At 41.8% G+C, this 16,211-nt stretch overlaps 1 non-coding gene across 1 annotated transcript; it reads left to right on the top strand.

The window, feature by feature from the left end:
* The first annotated feature begins 6,321 nt into the window (after nt 1-6,321).
* On the top strand, nt 6,322-6,394 carry TRNAE-UUC (transfer RNA glutamic acid (anticodon UUC)). Its single transcript has one exon. It is a non-coding gene; the product is annotated as a tRNA-Glu (tRNA).
* The last annotated feature ends 9,817 nt before the right edge of the window (nt 6,395-16,211 follow it).

Consider the following 16,211-nt stretch of genomic DNA (forward strand, 5'->3'; position numbering starts at 1 on the left):
GAGTTGGTGATGGATAGGGAGGCCTGGCATGCTGTGATTCATGGGGTCGGACATGACTGAGCGACTGAATTGAACTGAACTGAACTGAAAAGTAAATGAGCTACTTGCTATAATATTTACGTATCTCTAGGGGGGATGTGTGTACACGCTAAGTCGCTTCAGTTGTGTCCCACTCTTTGCAACTCCATGGACTATATAGTCCACCAGCCCCCTCTGTCCACAGGATTCTCCAGGCAAGAATACTGGAGTGGGTTGCCATTCCCTCCTTCAGGGGATCTTCCCAGCCTGCGGATGAAACCTGTATCTGTCTGTGTCTCCTGCATTGCAGGCGGGTTACCTGGGAAGCCCCTAGTGGGAATGCTATGTTCTAACTCTCTAACAAGCCAAGTGCCCTGTAGTGGGAGGTTGAGTAGCATTCAGCTTTTAGGAAAAAGCTTAGATCTCTTTCAGGAAAGTGAAACCTAGATAGAAAATAGAAACTGTCCATGGGGAAACTTGTGTTTTTCTCCCTGGGCTTTGTTTGGGGACTACATTAGAAATAGTGCAGATATGTTCAGGGAATTACTCATTGTTAGGGAAAGATTTTTCTGCCTATTTTGGGGTTCTTTTTATGTTTGTTTGCTCCTCTTGTTGTTTAGCCACTCAATGAGGCATGCAGCGATCTTAGTTTCCCAACCAGAGATCAAACCCATGTCCCCTGCAGTTGGAGGAGGTTGGGAACCCCCAGATACTACAGCTAGAGAGAACTTTCTGAAGTACAGATGGAAGCATGCCCCATCTGAGGTTAAAAACCTTCAATAGCTCCTTACTACCCTTGTATTCCTGATAGAGGACAGAATTTTCTGGTGAGTCCAGGCCATTAGGCATCTGACTCGTTACTTAATTTAATAATAAACAGTATTTTAACATCATCTGGGAAACATGATGGATCTCAGAAAATTGTTGAGCCCTGTGAATGTGTTTGCAAATGCTGATATGTACTCGGACACACCCAATTTAATAATAAATTGCATTAGACTTTCCAAGATTTAGAATATCTGGAAGAGAAGATTAATTATATATAATTTTCCTCATTTTATTGCTTTATGGTATATGTATTTTTATCCACGGAGCAGGAAACAACCATATTTTCAGAGCTTGAAGTGTCTAAAGATCATTTGAGTCTAGGAGAGAGCTACAGCACCCCCCAACCTCAGGCCAGAAAGTCTTACTTTGTGTAAGACTGAGGTGTAAACTGAGTCCACTGAGTTAAACTAAGGATGTGGAGGATGGTTGGTAGTGAAAGGAAGAGCTGGGAAGGACCATGGAAGTCTATGGAAGGGAGGAATGCAATGTCAGTGTCCTTTGCCACAAGGGCACTTATTTCCTGGGCCACTGGCTCCTTGGGAGGATGGAGGTGGGGATGGTAAGGGAGTGCTTTTTCTCATTCATTGTTGAAGCCCCAGTACCTGACACACAATAAGTATGTGATGGGCAACAAATGCTGCATGGATTGGTGAATAAACGAATGATCACTTCTGATAAGGCATCACGGTTATCTATGTTTATGTGTCTGTTTTACTCATCTGTCTCAATAATTCTGTGCTCAGTATTGGTGGAATCATCTTGAGTTGCACAGCTTAGCAAGGAGGTAGGTTGGGCACTTAAGAGCCAATGTTCTCACTCCTAGCTCAGTTTTCACATCCCTAACAACACATTGCTTCTTTAATGCTGCCCCATTAAAATAAAATGCTCTTAATAACTTGCTCCTCTTCTGAGTGCTTCTCAGAAGCTCACAAACCATAAGTTTTTCTTTCTGACAATCCAGTTTCGTTTCTTTTTAGTGACTCCTTTTATTAGTAAGCAACATTTTTTTTTAAGCATTGAGTTTCAATATTCAAAACTACCATCTTGTATTTTAGGTAACTATGCGTGTTTTAGTTAATTTATTTAAAATAGCACCAAAAAAAGTGTGTCCTTTTGAATTTGTCTTCATTCTTAATGTCAAACCTGGTACTACAATGTCTCAGTGGTAGTAGGTGCTGTCTGAAGAAGAGTTCAGAGTATTTACCAGTATAGAACTTCACCTCTAGATTCTTACTGATCAAAGCACGATGTATTAAAATTAAAACTTTCAGAAAAATTTGCCCAGAATTCAAACAAAACTAACAAGCATTAGTATCTATTTTGAATTAGATTTATGGTTTTTGGCAGACTGTAATAAGTTTTCAAAAGAATGACACATTTTAACGTTTCAGCACTATGTTATATAGTTTTAGATGATTTCAAGGAAATGTAATACTTGTGAATATGCATAGAGGTTATACAGAGAACTCAATTAATGGAAAAATATTACATGAGCCCCAAATGAACTTGTCTGTAATGTATAAGTGTTCAAACTTGGGAGACAGATAAATTTGACTTTTTTTCCTGGCTATGTCAATTACTAGCCATATGATCTTCAGCAAGTGGTTTATCCTTTATGTTTTCGTTTCCTCAATTCTAACATCGGAGAATTCCTGGTTGCTCAAATGGTAAAGAGTCCACCTGCAATGCAGGACACCCAGGTCCAATCCTTGGGTCGGGAAGATCCCCTGGAGAAGGAAATGGCAACCCACTCCAGTGTTCTTGACTGGAGAATTCCGTGGACAAAGGAGCCTGGTGGGCTGCAGTCCGTGGAGTGACAAAAAGTCTTATCTAGCAAAATTAATTAACATAACTTCCTCAATCACTCAATGAATGGGAGTTATTAATATAACATTCATAGTAAGAATATCAATCCCTAATGTATCAATGTATCAATAGCATATTGAAAAGCAGAGACATTACTTTGCCAACAAAGGTCCCGTCTAGTCAAGGCTATGGTTTTTCTAGTGGTCATGTATGGATGTGAGAGTTGGACTGTGAAGAAAGCTGAGAGCCAAAGAATTGATGCTTTTGAACTGTGGTGTTGGAGAAGACTCTTGAGAGTCCCTTGGACTGCAAGGAGATCCAACCAGTCCATTCTGAAGGAGATCAGCCCTGGGATTTCTTTGGAAGGAATGATGCTAAAGCTGAAACTCCAGTACTTTGGCCACCTCATGTGAAGAGTTCACTCCTTGGAAAAGACTCTGATGCTGGGAGGAATTGGGGGCAGGAGGAGAAGGGGACGACAGAGGATGAGATGGCTGGATGGCATCACTGACTCGATGGACGTGAGTCTGAGTGAACTCTGGGAGTTGGTGATGGACAGGGAGGCCTGGCATGCTGCGATTCATGGGGTTGCAAAGAGTTGGATACTACTGAGTGACTGTACTGAACTGAACTGAATGTATCAATCGAAGTTTCTTAAAATATATATATTATTTATTTAAAATTTTGACCACATCATGGGACATGCAGAATCTTAGTTTCCCACTCAGGGATTGAACCCAGGTCCCCTGCATTGGGGGTGTGGAGTCTTAACCATTGGACCACCAGGAAAGTCCCCCAACTGAGGTTTTTATTTACAAGGAAAAGAAACTTTTCTGGCTATTTTAAAATTAGAAACAGGCCAGTAGTTAAAACTCTGTGCTTCCAATAAAGGGGGTGCAAGTTCAATTCCTGGTGGGGAAATTAAGACCCCACATGTTGCCCAGTGTGACTGAAAAATAAAAATATAGAATAAATTAAAGCAGAAACAGTATTTTTGACTAGGAAACTGAATTTGCTGGGAGGCTGGCAAACCTTACTTGAAAACTACTTGGTCAGAACACAATTAAAGTCATGAATTGGTTTTATGAGAAAAGCACGGCCCTTGCACAGTGCACACCACTCCACACTGTGGCCGCCACATGCTGAGAGTCCCATTAATGTCTGACTGGTCACATGGATGCATCTCAGGGGCCTAGGAGACTGGAACAAGTTGTCTGCCACTGGCAGTCACACCTTCATTGGAGATGTGCTGTCTGTCACTTAGGTTTGTATGATGGGAAATTTCCAAACATAGGAAGGGAGAGAGACATTGGGCGGCCCAAAATATGCAAGTACATCTTGCACATCCCGGGAAGCCACACATTTGGGAAACCAGTTTGACAATTCTCTTTTTCACATGCCACATGCCCAAATCATTAGCAAATCTTTCAACCTCATCTTCAAAATCTATCTAAAATCTGACCACCCCCCTTCAGCTCCACCATTACCAGCATAGATCAAGCCCTTATTATCTCTTGCCTGGATTACTGACTCAGCCTCCTGGCTGGTCTGTTGGTTTCTGCATTTGGCCCCTTACAGTTTATTTTCAACTTAAATGTCAAAGAAGTTCTCTTTCAAAATATTGTTGTTTAATCGGTAAGCCGGGTCCAACTCTTTTGCAGTCCCTGGACTGTGGCCCACCAGGCTCCTCTCTCCATGGGATTTCCCAGGGAAGAATACTGGAGTGGGTTGCCGTTTTCTTCTCCAGAGGATCTTCCTGTCCCAGCGATTGAAACCAAGTCTCCTGAATGGGCAAGCAGATTCTTTACAGCTGAGCCACCATGATCAGATCTCAAATCCTATTTGAGTCCACTTATTCGAGGTACCTAGAATAGTCAAATTTATAGAGTCAGAAAGTACACAGGTAGATGCCAGAGGTGAGGTGTGAGGAGGGGGAATAGTGACTTGGGGTTTGATGGGGACACTGTTTCAGTTTAGAAAAGTGAACGATTCAGATGGATGATGGTGAGAGGTGCCCAACAATGTAAATGTACTTGGTGCCTCCGAACTGTACAGTGAAATATGGTTGAAATAGTATGCTTTATATTGTGTGACTTTTACCACAATAAACAGCATTAAAAATATGTCAGACAGCCCCATCCAAATAAATAAAATAAAACTACATCAGACCTTATCACCCCTGTGCTCGAAGTCCTCTGATATGTCTTATTACCATCAGTGCAAAAGCCAGAGTTAACGACAGTGACCTACGATACCCTTTACAGTATTCCTTCTCTCCCCCATTTGTCTCTCTGTTCGAATCCTCAGTTACTGTCACAATGCCATCCTTGCTCAGAACTCAGGATCTTTGTCCTTATTTTTCCCCCTGCCAGGATCATTTGTCTCACAGATCATTACAACTTGCTCCTTCACTTCCCTCAGTTTTCTGCTCAAATGTCACCTTATCAGAAAATGTCCTCTGACCACGCTATAAAATTATGACCCTCTAGCCCCTGGGACTCCACATTCTTTGAAACTCTTCTCCATAGCACATTGATCTCCAACCAGACATTCTGTATGCATGTTAGTCGCTCAGTCGTGTCTGACTCTTTGCAGCCCATGGATCATAACCTGCCAGGCTCCTTTGTCCATGGAATTCTCCAGCCAAGATTTCTGGAGTGGGTTGCCATTTCCGGTCCAGGGGATCTTCCCAATCCAGGGACTGAACCCATGTCCCCTGCATCTCCTTCATTAGAGGTGGATTCTTTACCTATGCTGCTGCTGCTAAATCATGTCAGTCGTGTCCAACTCTGTGTGACCTCATAGACGGCAGCCCATCAGGCTCTGCTATCCCTGGGATTCTCCAGGCAAGAACACTGGAGTGGGTTGCCATTTCCCTCTCCAATGCATGAAAGTGAAAAGTGAAAGGGAAGTCGCTCAGTCATGTCTGACTCTCAGAGACCCCATGGACTGCAGCCTACCAGGCTTCTCCGCCCATGGGATTTTCCAAGCAAGAGTACTGGAGTGGGGTGGCATTGCCTTCTCCATCTTTACCTATGAGTCACCTGGAAAGTCCCATTCACGTTTATATACCAGCAAAATCAGCAGAATCGTGTTTTCCCATTTCGTTCAGTAGAGTGAAAATCATGAAAACCCAGGAAGGAGAAATTTTTATCTAAGCAGTCAGTGATTAGAAAATTTGATCCTTCTTTGCTGTTCAGGAACCTGGTATTTGTGCTATAATTGAATCCGAATGCACAGGGTAATTAAGAACAAAATGAAAAGGGGTTTGTGATATTTCACAGTGAGCTTGATGTGGAGGCAAACAGCAACGTTCCAAGCACAACTAAGTGCTTAGTATAAGCAATACCAGTCCATTTAAAAATCCTGTAAGGGATTCAGTTCCTTATTGAGCCATGGGCTTTGCTACCATGGAAATGCAGTTGACCGCACCCTGAAGTGTCTCTTAAGTGAGAAAACACTGAGCAGGAAGAGGAGGAAGTTATCATTCTTGCGGTGGCACTTAAGATCCAACTACATGACACTCCTGAAAAAGAATAAAGTGAGGTGGTTTGCTCAATAGGATCTCAAAGCAAAACAGAACTAGAAAATGAAGACAGTACAATAAGAGCAGGGGTAGGGGCAGGAATCAACCAACAGAACAGACCAGAAAATCCAAGAACAGGAAATTCCCTGGTGGTCCAGAGGTTAGGACTCTGCACTTTCAATGCAGAGGGCCTAGGTTCAATCCTTGGTCAGGGAACTAATCCTGCCTGCTGTGTGGTGCAGCAAAAAGGAAAAAAGGACAAAAGAAAATCCGAGAATAGAAGCATGCATTCACAGAAACTTGGTATGTGATAAAAGTTACACGGGTTATAGCATGGAAAAGGCAGACTACTGTTCAATAAATGATGATCAGATACTTCATTATTCATTTAAAAAGTTGGATCCCTTTTCAGTATCATGGGTAGAAATCAACTCCACACAAATTAAAGACTCAAATTTTTTAATGGAAACATTTTAAACTTGAAGAATAAAATTTGAGGAAACTTTGGTAGTAGAGAAATTCTTTTTTTATTTTTTTTCCTATTTGGCATGTAGGATCTTAGTTCCCCAACCAGGGGGATAGAACCTGTCCCCTGCAGTGAAGGCACAGACTGCTAACCACTGGACAGCTATTGAATTCCCAGAAATTCTTAAAAAGAGACAACTGTAATGGAGATGACTGACATATTTAATCACATTAAGATCAAGTACTATTGTTCATTAAAAGATCACAGAAAGAGTAAATACACACCATGAACTAAGGAAAGATATTATATATAACCAACCAAAAGTTAATAGCCATGATATAAAGAACTCCTAAGAATCAATAGGATAAAAATAAATTAAATAAACCTATAGAAAAGGAAGCCCCAACCGTGAACAGGCATTTCACAGAAGAGGAAACACAGTTAGGAAGTAAAGATATGGAAAGATGCTCAATCTCACTTATAAGGAGGGAATTGCAAATTATAACCACAGTGAAATACTATTTTACATCTACCAGAATGAAAATTTTTTAAAAGTAAAAAACACTCCTAAGTGTTGATAAAGAAGTAGAGCAATAGTAAGTCTTCTGCCCTGCTAGGAAATAACCTGGTATCATTAGGTAAATTTGTAAAGATACACACTCTCTTTGACACTTGACATGTATCCTGTGCAGTATATCCATTGCATAAGAACATCAGAATACACACACAAATATTTACAGAAGCCTGATTTTAAGAAGGCAAAAACTGAAAATAAATAAATAAAAAGGCAAAAACAAGCAAACAAGAAACAAGAAATAATTAAAACGTCCATGGGTAGAATGGAAAAATTGTTGTGTATTCATTTCAAAAAATGCTATATAGCAGTTTAAAAAAAGAATGACATACAGCTATATGCATTAACATTATTGAACCTCATAAATATGTTGAGCCAAAAAAGTTGCAGAAGAATGTATAAATGTATATGCACTTTGTGATTTTTCCCAGTACCAAAGGCCTTGATGCTGGGAAAGATTGAAGGCAGGAGAAGAAGGGGATGACAGAGGATGAGATGGTCAGATGGCATCACCAACTCAATGGACATGAGTTTGAGCGAACTCAGGGAGATGGTGAAGGACAGGTAAGGGAAGCCTGGAGTGCTACAGTCCATGGGGTTGCAAAGAGTCAAACACGACTGAGCAACTGAACAAAATTTATATGTTGAATCTTTGTCCACTGTTCCTGGCACATAGTCCCCCAAACCTTGGAATTTCTTAAGTGATAAGAATAATGAAGGTGTTTTTGGTTATTTATAATAAGCCTCTTTCAACTACAAGTGTGTGTATGTTAATGAGAGGATTTTTGGAAATCCTCTAAGGATAGGGCTGGTTGACAACGAAACCAACCTGGATTAGAGGGACTTTCAGTCTTCAGTCTTCCACGGTACCTCCCAAATGACAAGGAGTTGAAAGTTGACCAGTCACCAGTGGCCAAAGATTTATTTAATCAATCTTGCCTACATATGAAACCTCCATAAAAATGCAAAAGTGTGTTGATGAACACAGAGGAGTTTCGAGAGACCAGAAGCCCAAAGAGCAGAGAAGCTCTGTGCTCTTTCCCCACACCTCATACTATGCGTCTCTTCATCTAACTCTACCTGATTTGTGACTTTATTTATTTAATTCTTTCAAAAAACATTTATTCATTTATTTGACTATGCTGAGTCTTAGCTGCCCCACATGGGATCTAGTTCCCTGTTGTTTTTCATGTCTGACTCTTCGTAACCCCGTGGACTACAGCACGTTAGGCTTCCCTGGCCTTCACCATCTCCCAGAACTTGCTCAAACTCATGTCCATTGAGTCGGTGATGCCCTAGTTCCCTGGCCAGGGGTCAAACCCGGACCTTCTTAATTGGGAAGCAGAGTCTTAGCCACTGGACCACCAGGGAAGACCCTATTTAATTCCTTTTTAAAATAAAGAATCTTTATTTACTTACTTACTTACTTATTTATTTTTGGCTGTGTAGGGTCTTAGCTGCAGCATGCAGGCTGAGTACCTGCATCATTCAGGATCTCAGTCCCTTGACCAGAGAAGGAATTGGAGTCCCTTGCATTGGAAGGCAGATTACTAACCACTGGACCACCCAGGATGTTCCCTGATTTGTACCTTTTATAATAAAGGTGTAAAGTAGTCAGTAAACTGTGTTCCTGAGTTCTCTGAGCTGCTCTAACAGATTAACTGAAACTGCAGTGGGGGTCACAGGACCCTCAGATTTAGAGCCATTGGGTTAGAAGCCCAGATAACAACCTACACCTCTGATTGGGCATCTGAAGTCAGGAAGGGGGACAGTCTTATAGGACTGAACCCTTAACCTGTGGTATCTGACATTTTCTCTAGGCAGATGGTGTCAGAATTGAACTAAACTGTAGGATGCCCATCTGCTGTCACAGATTGTATCACGCGTGCAAAACCTCTACATCTGGTGTCACAAGTGAAGTGGAGTTGGGGTAGACTCCTGAGAGCAGAGGACACGCACAGTGGGAGTGTGTAGTTTCTCTTTTACAGTGAATAAATTCAAAACAAAAACCTAAGGGATTTCCCTGGTGGCTTGGTGGTTAAGACTACATTGCTTCCAATGCAGGGGCTGTGAGTTTAATCCCTGGCTGGGGAACTAGCTGTGTCAGTTCAGTTCAGTTCAGTCCCTCAGTCATGTCCGACTCTTTGCGATCCCATGAATCGCAGCACGCCAGGCCTCCCTGTCCATCACCAACTCCCGGAGTTCACTCAGACTCACATCCATCGAGTCAGTGATGCCATCCAGCCATCTCATCCTCTATCGTCCCCTTCTCCTCCTGCCCCCAATCCCTCCCAGCATCAGAGTCTTTTCCAATGAGTCAACTCTTCCCATGAGGTGGCCAAAGTATTGGAGTTTCAGCTTTAGTATCAGTCCCTCCAAAGAAATCCCAGGGCTGATCTCCTTCAGAATGGACTGGTTGGATCTCCTTGCAGTCCAAGGGACTCTCAAGAATCTTCTCCAACACCACAGTTCAAAAGCATCAATTCTTCGGCATTCAGCTTTCTTCACAGTCCAACTCTCACATCCATAGATGACCACTAGAAAAACCATAGCCTTGACTAGATGGACCTTTGTTGGCAAAGTAATGTCTCTGCTTTTCAATATGCTATCTAGGTTGGTCATAACTTTTCTTCCAAGGAGTAAGCATCTTTTAATTTCATGGCTGCAATCACTATCTGCAGTGATTTTGGAGCCCCCCAAAATAAAATCTGACACTGTTTCCACTGTTTCCCCATCTATTTCCCATGAAGTGATAGGACCGGATGCCATGATCTTCGTTTTCTGAATGTTGAACTTTAAGCCAACTTTTTCACTCTCCTCTTTCACTTTCATCAAGAGGCTTTTTAGTTCCTCTTCACTTTCTGCCATAAAGATGGTGTCATCTGCATATCTGAGGTTATTGAGATTTCTCCTGGCAATCTTGATTCCAGCTTGTGCTTCTTCCAGCCCAGCGTTTCTCATGATGTACTCTGCATATAAGTTAACTTAAGCAGGGTGACAATATACAGCCTTGACATACTCCTTTTCCTATTTGGAACCAGTCTGTTGTTCCATGTCCAGTTCTACCTGTTGCTTCCTGACCTGCATACAGATTTCTCAAGAGGCAGATCAGGTGGTCTGGTATTCCCATCTCTTTCAGAATTTTCCACAGTTTCTTGTGATCCACACAGTCAAAGACTTTGGCATAGTCAATAAAGCAGAAATAGATGTTTTTCTGGAACTCCCTTGCTTTTTCCATGATCCAGCAGATGTTGGCAATTTGATCTCTGGTTCCTCTGCCTTTTCTAAAATCAGCTTGAGCATCTGGAAGTTCACAGTTCACGTATTGCTGACGCCTGGCTTGGAGAATTTTGAGCATTACTTTACTAGCATGTGAGATGAGTGCAATTGTGCGGGAGTTTGAGCCTTCTTTGGCATTGCCTTTCTTTGGGATTGGAATGAAAACTGCCCTTTTCCAGTCCTGTGGCCACTGCTGAGTTTTCCAAATTTGCTGGCATATTGAGTGCAGCACTTTCACAGCATCATCTTTCAGGATTTGAAACAGCTCAACTGGAATTCCATCACCTCCTCTAGCTTTGTTCGTAATGATGCTTTCTAAGGCCCACTTGACTTCACATTCCAGGATGTCTGGCTCTAGATGAGTGATCACACCATCGTGATTATCTTGGACTAGCTGTGTGGTACGGCCAAAATTTTTTTTTTTAATTTAAAACCAAATAACCTATTATAAACAGAAAGAAAAAGTACACATTTCAGGTCAGAGAGATTACCTCATAGTAGTCAGTCAGTTCAGTCGCTCAGTCGTGTCCGACTCTTTGCGACCCCATGGACTATAGCCTACCAGGCTCCTCCGGCCATTGGATTTTCCAGGCAAGAGTACTGGAGTGTGTTTGCCATTGCCTTCTCCTATGATCAACCTAGACAGCATATTAAAAAGCAGAGATATTACTTTGCCAACAAAGGTCTGTCTAGTCAAAGCTATGGTTTTTCCAGTAGTTATGTATGGATGTGAAACCTGGACCATAAAGAAAGCTGAGTGCCGAAGAATTGATGCTTTTGAACTGTGGTGTTGGAGAAGATTCTTGAGAGTCCCTTGAACTGCAAGGAGATCCAACCAGTCCATCCTAAAGGAAATCAGTCCTGAATATTCATTGGAAGGGCTGACGTTGAAGCTGAAATTCCAATACTTTGGCCACCTAATGTGAAGAGCTGACTCATTTGAAAAGACCCTGATGCTGGGAAAGATTGAAGGCAGGAGGAGAAAGGGACCACAGAGGATGAGATGGTTGGATGGTATCACTGACTTGATGGACATGTGTTTGAGTAAGCTCTGGGAGCTGGTGATGGACAGGGAAGCCTGGCGTGCTACAGTCCATGGGGTCACACAGAGTCAGATACGACTGAGCGGCTGAACTGACTGAACATATTTTAATTTTTTTTTTCTTCTTTGATTTTCCCTCAGCCAAACACAACCAACCCCCTACATCAATTCAAGAAAATGTCAGACTCTATGCTTTCTTGCTCCAGGAGAACTTTGTCCCAGGCTACCACTTTGTTAGCCTCCAAAGAGCCATGCTTTCCGTATTCCTGTTTCTGCCATAGTCCCTTCTCATCAGTCCAGGATGGCCCTGTGACCTGACTTAACCCACAGAGTGTGGCAGAAGGAATGCTGTTTCAAGTCCCAACTTAAGGTCTACAGGCTTCCACTTTTACTCTCCAGGGGAAGTCAGCCCTCAGGTAAGAAGTATTCCTACCTCTTTGTGAGAATCCCAGCCTTAACCAAGAGGAGAGGTACAGAAAAGAGATCTTGGAGGTGCTGGCCAGCAACCAGCACCAAGTTAATAGCTCATGTGAGGAAGGCATTTGAAAGTGACTTCTCTAAGAACTGCCCAGGCTGATATACCACGTGAACCTGGTTCCGCCAAGCCCTGCCCAAATGGCATGAGCCAAGTGAAGAAAATGATTGTTGTTTTAAACCACTGGGTTTGGAGCTAATTTGCGGTACAGCAATTGATAACTGAAACAGGGTGCAGAGTAGAAAAGATACTTTCCTTCCGGGATTTTTCCCCCCTAAAAACTGAAGTTCTTAGGAGAATGCAGAGAGTTTTGGAGAGGGGATAGAGAAAAGCACTTTGGAGGTGAGAAAAGGACTTAGAGGCATTGATACAGTACCTTGAAGAATGATGAAGAGTGAAGTTTCTCCAGATGCACAAGATTCCCTTTAGGCTGGTAAGAAGAGATGGTCCTCCCTACCCTCCTAAATACATAAACAGTCCATCTAGGGAGTTAGGATTAAAAGAAGCCTTGCAAGTGGTTCCCACATCCCAAGTGGTATAAAAGCAACAGTAAATCACTGGATCTAAAGAGGGTATATAGACAAGGGAGAGCCTCTAAGCTCACCACCCAGAGCTTGGAACTTGTTAAAACTGGAACCGGAGCTCCTAAATATTTGCTACCAGTTCCATAGACGGGGTCTCAGAGTCATATATTACAGAAAGTGCAGAAATACAGCTGGCAAAGTCTAAACTCAAGTCACTAAAACTGTCTTTACCTTTCCAGAAAGAAACACACTTGCAAAATAAATTTGAGAAGATAGGAGTAGTTAAGAACTCATTTTCCTTGCCCTTTATTTTTTAGATGTTTTCATTTTGGGGGAATTTAGTCTCATCAGCAAATCCTAACAAGATTACTCCCATCTTCTTTCTGCCAACTGTATTTGTAATATTTTATCAAATTAGTTTCATCACAGTACACACATATCAGTGCTAGCTTCCAGATTAGCAGTGAATTCTGTAAACTTCCCTCTGTTATGGGAGGGGACCACTCAGGAGCTTGGACATGTGACTAGCTTTGGCCAACGACATCAGAAGACATGATGCATGCTGAACTTTGACCGGCACTTGCATATTGGAGCTTTTTCTTTTGAGGTTCTGTTACAGCTTAAGTGGGAAACCAATCAATGCTATTAGAGACGCCTATGGAGGAATGTGAGATCCACTTCTTAACAAGCTCGGGCCAACTGCCAGCCATGTGAGTGAGACCATCATGGACCATCCAGCCCCAGTCAAGCTGCCAGTGACTGCTGCTTGTCATATACAGTGAATTCAACAGAATTGCCTAGTTAAGCTTAGCCCAAGTTACAGAATCATGAGCAAATAAATGGTTCCTATTTGAAGATCATGGCATCCAATCTCATCACTTCACGGCAAATAGAAAAAGTGGAGGCAGTGATAGATTTTATTTTCTTGGGCTCCAAAATCACTGTGAATGGTGACTGCAGCCATGAAATTAAAACACACTTGTTTCTTGGAAGGAAAGCTTTGACAAATCTAGGCAGCATATTAAAAAACAAAGACATCACTTTGCTGACAAAGATCTGTATAGTTCAAAGCTGTTTTCTGGTAGTCATGTATGGATGTGGGAGTTGTACCATAAAGAAGGCTGAGTGCCAAAGAATTGATGCCTTCGAATTGTGGTTCTGGAGAAGACTCTTGAGAGTCCCTTGGACAGCAAGAAGATCCAACCAGTCAATCCTAAAGGAAATCAGTCCTGAATATTCATTAGAAGGACTGATGCTGAAGCTCCAATACTTTGGCCACGTGATGTGAAGGGTTGACTCATTGGAAAAGACCCTGATGCTGGGAAAGACTGAAGGCAAAAGAGGGCGGCAGTGGATGAGATGGTTAGAAAACATCACCGACTCAGTGGATACGAATCTGAGCAACCTCCGGGAGATAGTGAAGGACCGGGAAGCCTAGCTTGCTGTAGTCCATGAGGGTCACAGAGTCAGACACGACTTAGCCACTAAACAACAACAACAACAACTGTAACTATTTTCTGACCACTGTTCACCAATATCCAATATAGTAAGCAATATATAGTTGGACAACATTCTGATTACTACAAAGTTACTGTTTTTCCTGATTTCTGCTGTAACACATATACTGAAAAGAATGAGCCTATGTGTAAGGAATGGTTGGGTAAAGAAAAAACATACAGATCACTAGTCAAGATTGCAAATGTTTGTCATTCATTTATACTACTGTGTCCTAAACATCAGCATCTCTAATCATCTGGTCAGTTTCATGAGCTAAGGGACAGTCCATGCATGACTCACAATCTTTTAGTTATTATGACATAAGGATTTCAAATTTTCATGAAGGAATTGTTCTCTAGAAGGAACTTTAAATGCCCATTGAAGCCTTGGGTGGCTAAATAAACACACCAGCATTTGTCTTGCAGGGCTTCCCAGATGGCGCAGTGGTAAAGCATCTGCTTGCCAATGCAGGAGACAAGACAAGTGAGTTCTAACCCTGGGACAGGAAGAGTCCCTGGAGAAGGAAATGGCAACCTACTCCAGTATTCTTGCTTGGAGAATCCCACGGACAAAGGAGCCTGGCAGGCTACAGTCCATGGGGTCGCAGAGAGTCAGACAACTGAGCACACACACATTTGTTTTCTTTCCTCAGCAGTGGGGAGGTTGTTGGTAGTGATGCAACTTTTCCTTTCAGGGATTGCAGCAAGTAAACTGTTGCATTTACATGGCCATAGATTATAGATAGGAATTCTGATAAATTGTGTACATTAAATTATCCAATTTAAATTATTTGTATTTAAATCGACCAATTAATTACAGAATCATCACTTTGATTTGAAAGGTTACAGCTTCAGGAAAATTTTCAGTTCAGCTTGAGGTGATCTGTTTCCTAGGTTTCTCAGGATGGTGGCATCCTGAAACAACACAGACTTACTCCTGGTTGTGAAAAAGAAAAAAAATTAACTTTTTTGTTTTGGTGAATGTGAAAAAAAATACCCCCAAACTCAAACAATAAACATTTATGTCTACAGGCAGAAACAAATCCAGAATGGTCATTGGGCATTATAGATTAAGCATAATAAACATACACTCTGATTGAGTAACAACTATGGGGATTTTTGGTAACATTTTAAAAAAGCTGTTCTCTAATGCAGAGGAAATAATATACCATGGTATCAAATGTTCTTTTCTCATAAACGAAGTTTTTATTTGTTCAATGTAACCAGTACTATTGATGGGAGAAAAAAACAAAAAACAAGTAATACTTCTAATACCACTCAAAATGAACATATCAACTTGATTTTCATTAGAATATTTTTCATACTAATAAGTCACAAACCAAGACCCAGATTTTTGTACATATGGGTGAAGGTGCTAAGTTGCTTCTGACATTCAGTTCACTCCAGTATTCTTGCCTGGAGAACTCCATGGACAGAGGAGCCTGGTGGGCCACAGTCTATGGGGATGCAAACAGTGGGACATGACTGAACGCGCGCGCCCGCGCGCACACACGCGTTAAGATAACAAACTTTTTGTTTTTGGTCATTTAAATCAAACACCATTATGTAATGGCCTCTAAAGAAAAGTTCAGCTGACTTTGAAAGCTAAAACAGAAGAGGTCAAAGCAAGCCCACAGAAGTTGAGGTTACTTTGTTCTAAGCCTTCTCCAGTATCTCTTCAAGAACATGTATGGCATCTGACCACAACACTCCTCTTCCTAGTTTATCTTCCACCGTCTACTGTTTCATTCTCCCCACATGAACCCTATTATTTATGCCCCTCACAAACACATGCCCTGACACGTTTGTTCCAACTGCGTGTTCCATCTTTATATGTCTAGCCAAACATACACACACACACACACACACACACCCCTACACCCACACCCCTACGATTCTGGAGGGTCTTTATTTGGACAAGCATATCTATGCTTCTGATGTACACTAAAGATGGGTCGATCCACGTAATTAACCACAAGGGTTTGGCAAATCCAGTAAAACAGAAAATATACTTTATTACCCGAACTTTTGAAGAATCAAAACATCCCCGTCTTAGTGGATTTGTTATTGTAAAACACAAATTACTGCCTAAACATTTTTAAGACCTTATGACTAAACCTAGTCCTCCAACAATGACCTTTATTTGTCGTTGAGTAAGTACCCTGGTGGCTCAGACG

Source organism: Capricornis sumatraensis, chromosome 21 (assembly GCF_032405125.1).
Source record: "Capricornis sumatraensis isolate serow.1 chromosome 21, serow.2, whole genome shotgun sequence".
Classification (NCBI taxonomy): domain Eukaryota; kingdom Metazoa; phylum Chordata; class Mammalia; order Artiodactyla; family Bovidae; genus Capricornis; species Capricornis sumatraensis.